Genomic DNA, 13235 nt, shown 5'->3' on the forward strand with positions numbered 1-13235 from the left:
CCTTCAAAAATTTTAGCTCCAGGCCCATGAGGACTTCAATCTGGCACTGACCATACTCGTTAGTAATACTCACCTACAACAGGTGCTAAATTAGTGTATATACAGTCAGGTGCAAAAATATTGGGACATTGACAGAATTTTCATATTTTGGCCTCTATTCACCACCACAATGGCTTTGAAATGAAACAAACAAGATGTGCTTTAACTGCTGACTTTCAGAGTTAATTTGAGGGTAATTACATCCAAATCAGGTGAATGGTGTAGGAATTAACGGTTTCTATATGTGCCTCCCACTTTTTTAGGGGCCAAAAGTAATGGGACAAACTAAACAATCCTAAATCTAACCTTTCACTGTTTAATACTTTGTTGCAAATCCTTTGCAGGCAATTACAGCCTGAAGTCTGGAACGCATAGACATCACCAGACGTTGGGTTTCATCCCTGGTGATGCTCTGCCAGGCCTCTACTGCAAATGTCTTCAGTTCCTGCTGGTTCTTGGGGCATTTTCCCTTCAGTTATGTCTTCATCAAGTGAAATGCATGCTCAATCGGATTCAGGTCAGGGGATTGACTTGGCCATTGCATAACATTCCACTTTTTAGCCTTAAAAAACTCTTCGGTTGCTTTTGCAGTATGCATTGGGTCACTGTCCATCTGCACTGTGAAGCGACGTCCAATGAGTTCTGAAGCATTTGACTGAATATGAGCATATAATATTGCCCAAAACACTTCAGAATTCATTCTGCTGCTTTTGTCAGCAGTCATATCATCAATAAATACAAGGGAACCAGTTCCATTGGCAGCCATACATGCCCACACCATGACACTACCACCACCATGCTTCACTGATGAGGTGGTATGTTTTGGATCATGAGCAGCTCCTTTCCTTCTCCATACTCTTCTCTTCCCATCACTCTGGTACAAGTTGATCTTTGTCTCATCTGTCCATAGGATGTTGTTCCAGAACTGTAATGGCTTTTTTAGATGTTGTTTGGCAAACTCTAATCTGGTCTTCCTGTTTTTGTGGCTCACCAATGGTTTACATCTTGTGTTGAACCCTCTATATTCATTCTTGTGAAGTCTTCTCTTGATTGTTGACTTTGACACATATACACCTACCTCCTGGAGAGTGTTCTTGATTTGGCCAACTGTTGTGAAGGGGTTTTTCTTCACCAGGGAAATAATTCTTCTGTCATCCACCACAGTTGTTTTCCGTGGTCTTCTGGGTCTTTTAGTGTTGCTGAGCTCTCCGGTGCGTTCTTTCTTTTTAAGAATGTTCCAAACAGTTGATTTGGCCACACCTAATGTTTTTGCTATCTCTCTGATGGGTTTGTTTGAATTTTTCAGCATAATGATGGTTTGCTTCACTGATAGTGACAGCTCTTTGGATCTCATATTGAGAGTCGACAGCAACTGATTCCAAATGCAAATGTCACACCTAGAATCAACTCCAGACCTTTTACCTGTTTAATTGATAATGAAATAACGAGGGAATAGTCCACACCTGTCCATGAAATAGCTTTTGAGTTGATAGTCCCATTTCTTTTGGCCCCTTAAAAAGTGGGACTCACATATAGAAACCGTTGTAATTCCTACACCGTTCACCTGATTTGGATGTAATTACCCTCAAATTAAATCTGAAAGTCTGCAGTTAAAGCACATCTTGTTTGTTTCATTTCAAAGCCATTGTGGTGGTGAATAAGAGGCCAAAATATGAAAATTCTGTCAATGTCCCAATATTTATGCACCTGACTGTAGGTTTGTTTTGAATCCCTCATGGTCTCAAATCTCAATATGTTGCCAACATACATTGCCCTCAAAAGAGAAAAACGTATATAGTGCACTAATGGTGCATTACCATAATAACATATATTCAGTAAAAGCATAAGTGGGTGCTTTACGAAGGAGAAGTAAGACATGTCCCTGCTAGGAAACCCTTGTATACCTGACCATCGCCTATTATAGGGGAGTACAGGAATTTGCATGAGTGAATTACACTAGAAGTGATCTTGGAATTGCTTTTTCCTCCTTTGTTCCCCCACGAGTTGTTGCCAAGAGAAAGAAGAGCATTCCCCACATGACGGAGTACAAAGGAAAATGACCACAGGGGGGCGTGGCCTAACTGAGCACCGGAGCAGACGTGCCTTTCTCTGGCTCCGTCTGACCGGCAATAAAAGCAGTATATTGTGGAGCCCCTGCTTACTGCTGACTCTCCCCAGAGGGCTCCTACACCTTACCGGCTCCCAGAGACCCTGCTGTGCCTGTCGCGAATCCGCAGACGCCCGACCGCCGCTTCGGCCTACTCTGAGGGTGAAGCCGCGGCCTCAATTTTGGCTCTGTCCCCGACGGGACTCTGCCAGCGGCATCGCGGCTGTTGGATACCGCTGCCGCTCCCCTCGGGTGATTGCCGCGACATCCCTACCCTCCTCCGGATCCTCACTGGCTGTGGCTGAAGAGGTATATACCCCCAGAGACCCCTAGAAATACCCGCGGCTGGAACCGCGAATCGCGGGAGGCCGCCATTTTGTGAGCCCCGGCTGCACTCCAGAAGTGCAGGGCCTCTGCTACCACCTCTGGCTGCCCCTCTTCTTCCGGATCTGGTCCTCTGCCACTGGCTGCCCCCCTCCTGTTGGACCTGATCTACTACTGCTGGCCTGTTCTATTATATACAGGCATCTGGAGACCTCTCCTCTCTTGCTGGGCCCTCCTTTCTCCTGCTACCCTCTCCCCTTGTGTGCTGGTCACCTTGGACTGTTGCAGAACACCGCCGGCTGGGGCCCCCTCCTGCAGTCTAAGGAACATCCACTGCTTCAATCCACAGCTCTCTCCCTCCTGCTGGATTGGGACCTCCGCTGACGGGCTACTTTCTCTCCATCTGCTGTGACTGGGACCTTGTTGCTGCCTACATAGAGATCTCCATACATTACTAGCAATTGGGCCCCTTGACGCCCTTACGACTCTTACTACAGTGGCCGAGATTGATATACAGTTTACCCTCCCGACCTGACAGCTACAGCTACAACATGTACTAACTGATTTCATCCCCTCCCACCCCTAATTAGAACACGTGGAGTTTCTTTTACATTTTTTTTTTGCTCCCTTTTATACATCGATATTCATAATGCCTAGAACGGCGAAGAAATCCCTCGCAGGAGACCTTACACCATATCTTTCAAAACCTAAATCCTTGCCTGATGCTAAAGATACTGCACCAGAATCAGCTCCTGACCACTCCAACTCCGAATCGGAAGAAGATGACCTCTCTCCCATTACTCGCAGGGACTTCCTTTTACTGTTCAAAGAACTCAAAGATGTGAAAAAATCTGTTCAGGCTCTTCATGCCATGCAAGTGGAAATTTCTGCTATTGGTTCCAGAACAGACCAACTAGAACGTAGAGTTGAGGAGGTGGTTACATCCCAACAATCTTACGACGCCGACCTTACACAGTTACGTCAAGATGTTGCTCAGCTTCAAGACGGTCAAGAAGATCAAGATAACAGGGCCCGACGTAACAACATCCGCATCAAAGGTATTCCCGAAGACGTCGAGCTCCCCCACCTTGAGCTCTATCTCAAAGACCTGTTCATGCAACTCTCTCCCTCTACTCAGGAAGATCACCTGCTCCTAGACCGAGCCCACCGTGCGCTAAAGCCGCGCTCCCAATCTTCTTCTCAACCCCGAGACGTCATCCTACGTATGCACTACTTTACAGCCAAAGAGACTATAATGAGAGAAGTTCGCAAGCTCTCTCAGTCACTTTTAGAGATGCTACTCTCCAGATTTTTCAGGATGTTTCCCCTCTGACTCTTGCTAAACGTAGGGACTTTAAGCCTCTTACCACCCTGCTACGTCGTCATAATATTAGATACCGTTGGGGTTACCCCTTTCGCATTCTAATATGGCACCAGAACCAATTACATATGGCTCGGTCTCTCCTCGAAGCTCAACCTCTTCTATCAACACTGGGCATATCCGAAGAACTTGGTCCTACACCTTCCGTCTCCCTCCCTCAAAGGTCTCGACAACCGACTCGACGCCCCCCTCCATCTGAATGGTCTACTGTTCCTAAGTCTTCCAAGTCCTCCACTCAGATCTCTGAAACCTAAGACCTTCTAATAGGTTCATTGTTGCATTATTTTTGTGATTTCGTGATGGGGTCCCTCCACTTGTGAGGATGTCCCCCATTACGAATATTTTACATTACCGTCTCATTATATGTATCTGGAACTCATCTAGCCTATTTTTGATATTTTTATAGAAGTTTATGTAATTAAGTTTTGATGAAGTTCCATCATAATGAATATAAGATACATCTATATATGTTCTTATCTTAGCTGTTCATTTATTATAATCTTACTGAGATTTTGTTGATTTATCTGTATATAAAAAAAAAAATATATATATATATATATATATATATATATATAAATAAATAAATCTATGAACATATATATATATATATATATATATACTCTGTTTATTGGTTGGTATTTCAGTGTTTTTTGGGATGATTTTTCCCTCGTTTTACTCCTCGATTTATTCCCATCTCTTGTTTATTAATTTTTATATTTCTGTTTTTATTGTATTTTCTTTTCCCATTTATTTGTTCCCCTTTTTTTTTTTTTTTTTACTTTTCTTTCCAATCATTTTTTGATTTCTATTTTTAGGTTTATCTATGTTTTTTTTTTTTCCTATACTCCATTTGTACGATGTTGTATTTTTCTTTCCATATATTTATTATATTTGGGGCTTGTGGGAGGGCTCTATATGTATATATTTTTTCCTCTCTATGACCTCTTTATGGATAAACGATCTACCTCTGCCGCGCCTCCCCCAGGGTCTTGTACCCATCTGCTGACCTATGTGCTTCATTAGTGCATAGTTCCCCTCCCCTTTGTCAGCACCCGTGGCCTTGGACCTCTGTACCATTTGGCCGACCTACCTTCCTTTTCCCTTACCGGTTTTCCTTCCTTCTCAAACAGGACCACTTCTTCCTTTTTACATGTCTGATGATGTGTCACTTTTGCTTACCTCTCCACTTTCAATTGTTTTTTGTGTTTTTTTTAGCTGTTTTCTCAACCATAGCGCATGGGTCTTAAGGTACTCTCCTTCAACGTGAAGGGCCTCAATAGCCCACAAAAGCGTAGCAAACTTTTTACCACTCTTAATTTATATAAAGGAGATTTAGTATTTCTCCAAGAAACTCATTTCCTGCGAAATCTCCATCCAGAACTTCGCTCTAAATCCTATCCCACCACATATTATGCCTGCGACTCTAAGCAGAAGAAACGAGGAGTTGCTATCCTATTTGCCCGCCACCTCACTTTTGATATGATCGATTCTTATGAAGATAAAGAGGGTCGCTTTCTTATTCTTGTGGGTACTCTTAATATTCTTTGCACCATTGTTAACATATATGCCCCTAACCAAGCCCAACCAGCTTTTTTCACTAGACTAGACACCCTCCTCTCTCGTAAACGGCAGGGCTCCCTTATTGTATCTGGTGACTTTAATGCAGTATTGAACCCTTCATTGGATAGATCTACCTCGGGAGCCACTAACTCTGGCAGGGCAGACCTCCGTAATTCCAAGGCGCTGCTTGATCTCATGAAATCCCAGCTTCTCTATGATTCCTGGCGGGTTCGAGAGCCCCTCACTCGAGACTATACTTTCTTCTCCTCTGTCCACAACACCTATTCCCGTATAGACATGATCCTGCTCAGCCACGACCTAGCCCTGCAACTTGTGGATGTTCATGTCCATCCTTTGATATGGTCTGATCACGCTCCTGTTTCAGCCGATCTATCTTGTATTACTGAACGTCCTCGTCCAATGACATGGCACTTAAATGACACCATTCTTCATTCTCGCGATACGATCACCCGTCTCAAAACCCTACTTACGGATTATTTTCAATTAAACGCTCTCCCAGACACCTCTCCCTCCACTCTCTGGTTGGCTCATAAAGCTGTTCTACGGGAACATTTGATTAGTATAGCTTCCAAAGCTAAAAAAGATTTTCAAACCCGTACTAACTCCCTCTCAATTAGTCTTCAACAACTAGAGTCACAACATAAACAGTTCCCTAGCCCTTCCCTCCAACAAGAGCTCCTTGCTGTTCGACACTCCCTCGCTCTCCTTTTTTCCCAACACACAGCTAAACGTCTAAAATGGCTGCGTCAAACCTTTTACGAAAAAGGAGATAAAGCTGATAAGATTTTGGCATCTAGGCTTCGTACGGCACGAACCCATAGAAATATCCTTATGATTAAAAATTCCAATAATCTTCATTCGATCTGAATTTCAAAATGTTTACAATAAATTGTATAACTTACATTCTTCTTCATACCCTACTTCTATCCCACCTACTGAGACGGCAATCCAAGAATTTCTTTCCACCGCCAATCTTCCTCAGCTATCTCAGGAGGCACTCCGGGGTTTGAGTGAGGAGATCTCAGAAGAGGAAATTATAACTTCTATTAAACAACAGAAGTCTGGCAAGTCCCCCGGACCTGACGGCTTTACAGCTGCATACTATAAAAAATTCATGGAGCATCTGGTTCCCCACCTGCACTCCCTCTTTAATACTGTTTTACAAGGGGGCTCCTTCCCTGCGGATATGTTAGAAGCCAGAATTGTCGTGATACCTAAGGAGGGTAAGGACCCGCACAATTATTAATTAATTAATTATAGGCCTATCTCCCTTCTCAATCTAGATATTAAAATATATGCTAAAATTTTAGCCAATAGACTCAACCAGGTCCTTCCCTCCTTGGTTCATTATGATCAGGTTGGCTTTGTGCCGGGTCGTCAAGCTCGGGATAATACCGTTAGAACCATAGATTTAATTCATACCATAAACTCCAGGAGATCTCCAGCTATTGTTCTTTCTCTCGATGCTGAAAAAGCATTCGATAGGATCTCTTGGACCTTTATGTCTCAGACCCTACGATCGTTTGGGATGTCGGGAGACTTCCTGACTGGTGTCATGGCCCTCTATTCCACTCCCTCTGCCACTGTTTCCATCAATGGAATCCCCTCCAACTGTTTCTTTATCTCAAATGGCACCAGGCAGGGATGCACTTTGTCCCCTTTGATCTTCGCCCTAGTGATAGAGCCCCTGGCCGCCCTCGTCCGACTAAACCCTAGCATTCACGGAGTGCAGGTCGGGAATTCATCTTCCAAAATTGCCCTCTTCGCTGACGACATCCTACTTACCCTCACTCAGCCCCGGATATCTTTACCCAACCTTTAGAAGTTATTAGACCATTATGGTGTCCTCTCTGGATATAAAATTAATTTTTCAAAATCTGAAGCCATGCCCCTCCACATCCCCCACCAGGATGTTGAGACCCTTAAATCCTCCTACAGTTTTAAGTGGCAATATAAAAAAATTAAATACCTTGGGGTCTTTCTGACATCCCGTTATGATCTTTTATTTCAGGAAAATTTTCCCCTACTTTTTGCTAAATTACAAGCGGATCTGACTTCCTGGAAACGGCTTATACTCTCGTGGCTGGGCAGGATCATCGCAGTAAAAATGAATATCCTCCCCAAATGGCTCTACCTTTTCCAAACCCTCCCAGTGGCGGTACCCCTTACCTTCCTTCAAAACCTTCAGAAATCAGTCAACCGTTTCATCTGGAATGGTAAGCCACCTAGGTTATCTTCTTCCATCCTTAAAAAACCTATTTCCAAAGGGGGTAGAGGTCTCCCGGATTTTAAGCTCTACTATTTAGCCTCACATTTTTCCCAAATAGTGTCCTCCTACTCCCCCCATGGAATGTCCTCCTGGCTTGATATTGAATCTAGCTATATCAATTCCCCAGACCTTTCTTCCCTATGGAGCCTACAAAAGAAACACCGTCCTCCTCCCTCTAACCTTCCTCCAACACTCAAATTCCTCCTCCACATATGGGTCTAATATTCACTTAAATTTAATATTACCACCCTTATATCTCCTCTTACCCCTATATGGTTTAACCCCAATTTCCCCCCAGGTTTACATGCGACCGACATGACGTCGTGGAAAACAGCATCCCTCAAATTTCCTGCTGATTTTTGTTCACAAGGGCTCTGGCTCTCTCTTTCAGACCTACAACTGCAATGTCCAACTCAATCTTTAAATCCCTATGAATACCTACAAATACGACATTTTTTAGGCTCCCTACCACAGACCCCGCTTCTCCGTGACCTCACTCCCTTCGAACGGCTCTGTAAATATTACCCTATGTCCAAAGGGATGATCTCTCAAATATACGGTATCCTCATTGTTGCTGCTCTGCCTACTAATAATCCCCATGAATCCTCATGGGAGATAGATCTTGGCCCTCCACCTGATGAAGAGGCTTGGGACGACATGAGACTGGCAATTGCTAAAACCTCTATCTCTACTCGCCTTAAAGAAACTTCTTATAAATTGTATTACCGTTGGTACTATACTCCAGTACGGCTCTCCCATATGTTCCCTTCTGCTTCACCTCTCTGCTGGAAAAACTGTGGCCTCCGAGGTACTTTAATTCATATCTGGTGGACCTGCCCGGCTCTTGAAACTTTCTGGACCTCTGTTCATACTCTCCTAAATACGGTCTTTGGAGAACCGATCCCAAAAGACCCATGGACTTTCCTTTTAAATTACCCCTCTCCTAATCTCAGCAACCGCTCTGTTAAGCTGTTGTCCCATATTCTAGTTGCTGCTAGGAGTCTGATTGCCCGTAATTGGAAAAACCCTTTTCCACCGACTCTCTCTGCCCTAAAATCACAAATACGGCATATAGCGGAAATGGAAAATATTACCTATTATCTTCATGATAGAGGCTATATATTTTCTCAAGTTTGGGCTCCACGGCTCTCATATGACAACACTTCACTACCTCTGCTCCCTGCGCTCACTACTCATATGTGACTCATGCGCGATGGTTGAGTTTGATTTCCCTACCCCGACTTCCCTATGCAAACCTCCCTAACTGACTATTCTTTTCTCCTGTTTTCCAACTGGTATGTTTTTCTTTCTATCTTTATAACACTTTTTGTCTAGTATTTATTTATTATAAAGGAGAGAGGGAAGGGGGGGGGAGAAAAAAAAAAAAAGGAAAGACATATTTTGTTTCTCTTGATAGTCCTGTTCCCAATCCCCCCCCATTACCCTCCCACCCCTTCTTCTCACCCCCTCCCCCCATATATGTTTATTGCTATTTACTTTATTGAAAAATGGCTCATGTATACTGTTTATTATATTTGTGTTTTTTTTTATGTTCTCTTTTTTATGAGCTTTCAAAATAAAGAATTTAAAAAAAAAAAGAAAATGACCACACATATTTACATCTACCCATTTGTTTCTTCATTCACAGAGCAGAGAGCCTGATTCAGAGCCGGACGCTCTGAATCAGGGCCCTCCTCCCTAGAAATGGAGCGGCCTCCTGGCCGCTCGTATAGCTGTGGATGACCACCCACAGCTATAGCGAGCGGCCATGATGATGGTCGCGATGGTCTTTGACTATCGCGACCATCGGGCTTACGACGAGACCCTACCGGTAGGGTCTCGCTGCCGCAAGCCCAGGAGTGATTTTGGCTCTATCAGAGCCAAAATCACTCCCACTATTACTGATGTCAGTGGGGCCGGACTCAGACGATAGGCGTTACCATGGGAACGCCTCCGTCTGGCAGCCACGCCCCCGGCACACCCACCAAAGGGGCGTGCTGTCACTCACCATCGACAGCACGCCCCCTTTGGTACGAGACCCCGAGCGACGTATTCCTCGTCGCTCGCGGGGTCTCACGCATGCGCACGATGGAGCTCAACGGAGCATTCGCCCAACATCGACCCGCTTGCGAGCGTCCTTCGCTCACGAGCGGGTCTGAATGACCCCCAGAGATAGGAAACTGCTGTCTAACTAGGGCAGGAATTTTGTTATAAAACAAAATTCATACATTCATAGTTATCTCCCAACATACAGTATCATTATCAGTGATGGCTATTTTCCACCACAAAGCATTGCAGGATATGGCGGCGTTTTATACAATATGTGCATGTTAATAAATATCCATGCAGCCTGCATCGTACTGTACAACAGTGAGCCTGTGTAAGGAAGTGGCCCCTGTGTAATGCAGACTGGGGTTCATGAATACAGTGTTTTGGTCCTTTTCCAAAATTGCAGCCTTTTGATCTTTTGTGCTAGAGTGCTTGACGTGGCTTTCTGCAGCTGCAAGCGTCTCCGTTCTCCTATCCCTGCATCATTTATGCCTTGGTTTTACAATCATTTCAGGCACCGTTAATGTCACTGCATGGAGGAGTAAATTACATATCCACCATAATTAGCATTGTGAGAAGATATTGGTGTATTATAAATTAGAGTACTTAAATAGATATATATATATATAATCATAATTTACAGGACTACAGTAGTCTCAGGTTAAACTCCTTACTGCAGATACAGTATCTTGATGTATTTATACTGTACAATGCAATGTTTTACCACAGAGGAGGAGTGAGTTTGTGTTCTTGGGTTCATGTTGGTTAATGAAAACTGGATAACATTGTAGGGATTTCAAATCTCATTTCAGGACAGGACAGGTCAATCAATGAGTGATCATTTTGGGAGAATGTGCTAATCCAGGGGTAGGAAATCTGTGGCACTCTAGCTGCTGTGGAACTACACCTCACAACATGTCCTGCCATAGTTTTGTTGTTGGGGCATGCTAAAACTGTGGGAGGGCATGCTGGGACGTGTAGTTCCACAGCATCTGGAGTTCCACAGGCTGTCTACCCCTACGCTAATTATTAAGTCACTTACGATGAGAACTTACAGATATGTCAGACAGTTAGGAATCCCTGAATGAGGAAGTCAGGATACTTTGTCACCATGATACAGCATAAACCTGATAGACACCAATATCACTTCTGAATGTCAATATTGCATGCAAGCAGTTAGAAGATAATGCTATAGCCAGCCAGCGTCCTCTGAGAGAATCTCAAAGTGACATCAGATGTCATCATAAAAGGATCAAGTCATCACAATGGGATCACTGCCTCTTCCAGCTTTTCTCATCGACATCATAAAGGAGTCTGCAGCCAAATCGTAATTAAATGGGATGTGTACAATGGAAGTATGATACTACAGTATGTACTTGCTACACTAATCACCATTCTCCGGCAACTCTTATCATACAACATTTCAGGACTCCGACAGAGCTGCCACAGGTCACACATTTAGGCTAATCACATGTAACACTCTCCCAAGTTGAACACATGATGGACAAATTCTATAAAGGATGCAAAAATGTGTAAAATATTAGACATTTCCCTCCAACATGAGAGGGGACCTAGAGATCTAGATAGTGACAGCAGCCTAAACAGAGGACTTGCACTGGGCTTTCCGAAGTCTTCTGTTCTGTGTGTTCCATTTCCTTCAATATCAAGAGCAGGCAGGAACCAATGCTGGCTACTATATGAGGAAAGAGTTTAGAGCCAACACCAATCTCTTCATTCATCTGCTGAATGCAAATGGGCACAGACAAAGGCAAATCAATATATCTGGCACCTAGAGTCTTCCACGGCCAGCAAATTGAATGAGCAGCTTATGATCCATTACTGTGGATTGATGGACACAGGAACTCACAATGTATGGTCCAATCACACACTGCAGGTTAATAGTGAAATTGTGTTCAGTGAGGGGGACATGTAAAAATGAAGTTGTGGTTCACGTTAAATACTTACCCAAGACACTGAAAGTGAACAAAATACACACGCACACAAATGCACATACTTTCTTCTAGGCAGCCTGCATGTGCATGCAAAACACTACGCAGGCTTATTCTACCTGGGAGATGTAATGTATTCCAATACAACAGACCATTACCACACAATGCATAATTAAAAAGTAGGGTGACAAGACTTTATATATTTAACTATTGGAAGAGTTAAGGAAACAATGGACTAATAAATTGCACTGTACTATACATGTATATATCATATACACACAGTGAATGAACACGTTTATTAGGATGCAGCATTATGCACTAGCAGTCAGTCATGTGGAGAAATGACTGCAATCTCATGAATATTACTGCAGCTCACAAAATGGCTGCCTCCCCTCTATGGGCCTGATTCAGACCAGTTCGCTATCTGCGTACGCTTGCTTGATGCGTATGGAAATTTGTCAAAGTGATGCCACGGGAAGCGATCGCTCGCCAAGGCATAAGCACGCCCACCATGTCTTAGCGAGCGGCCACTTTGTGTGAGCGTACGCCAAATCGCACAGGCAGAGCCGCCCACCAGCACCACGTCATCTCCAGGAAGTGTATTAAAACATTGGTACATCGAGCACCATCGGTTGTGAACGCAGTGCTTGCGGTTGCTTTACCCTACCGCAAGCATTGCAAGGAAATCAGTGTAAAAAAAAGGCAAGTGACGTGTGCTATGACTCTGCCTGGTAATTATGCACGTCTGTAAAAACGTCGTTGAAACAATCTGGCACTCCTGTGTTCGCAGCTCCAACCCCCCGTTATTAGTGTCCTGCCCCTGTTACCACCCACAAACGGCCACCCAGGGTGCTATTCTAGGCACCCTGCTAGCCAAATAAGGCTAGCAGAAAAAAAGCTCTGGGGGGCTTATACAGTCCCTGGGCCTGAGGTTCCCCATCCCTGCATTAGAAGATCTGGTGCCCGATCACCCGATATGTTGGCCACTGCCGCATCCCACTGCATGAGGTCATCAGCTGCATCGTCAGGTTGAGCTGCATGTAGGGACGACCTGACGATGCTGCAGACACCAAACTGGAGCGCGCAACACAAACATAGTGGGTACACACTACACCATTTTTGACAATATGTTGGCCCGATCCGACCGAATCGTGCATATCGTCTGAGAAATCATCTGTGTGCCCAGCTTTAAAGTACCACTTAAACTATAAATCATAGACATTGGACATCTGTAAATATATAAAACAAACATTTAAAAGGATTTTATAGAAATAACCGGATATGAATTCTAATAACTTGCAGAAAAGTTGTAAGTGCTTAGGAAGCATTTTTACCCTATGCACACCAGACTTCCTGCCTGTAACCCCAAGCCACCAGGCTGGCAATGAAATCTCCACCACAACGCTGTGCGGAATATGAAATGAGTGGATTCTATCTTGGTATGGGAACTGCAGCATTTACATAAAGATTACAAGATTTTGCATTAGATTATTTCGAGCTTTGTTTGTTAGAGACAGTATTATAAAATTGCAGATG

The 13235-nt window shown here is 43.9% G+C and overlaps 1 protein-coding gene across 2 annotated transcripts in view; it reads right to left on the reverse strand.

Moving 5' to 3' along the window:
- Positions 1-13235, reverse strand: part of PID1 (phosphotyrosine interaction domain containing 1) — a 79434-nt gene that overhangs the window by 36132 nt on the left and 30067 nt on the right. The gene's annotated exons all lie outside the window — the stretch shown is intronic.

This window comes from Taudactylus pleione, unplaced genomic scaffold (genome assembly GCF_031769625.1).
Source record: "Taudactylus pleione unplaced genomic scaffold, aTauple2 ptg000066l, whole genome shotgun sequence".
Taxonomy (NCBI): Eukaryota; Metazoa; Chordata; class Amphibia; order Anura; family Myobatrachidae; genus Taudactylus; species Taudactylus pleione.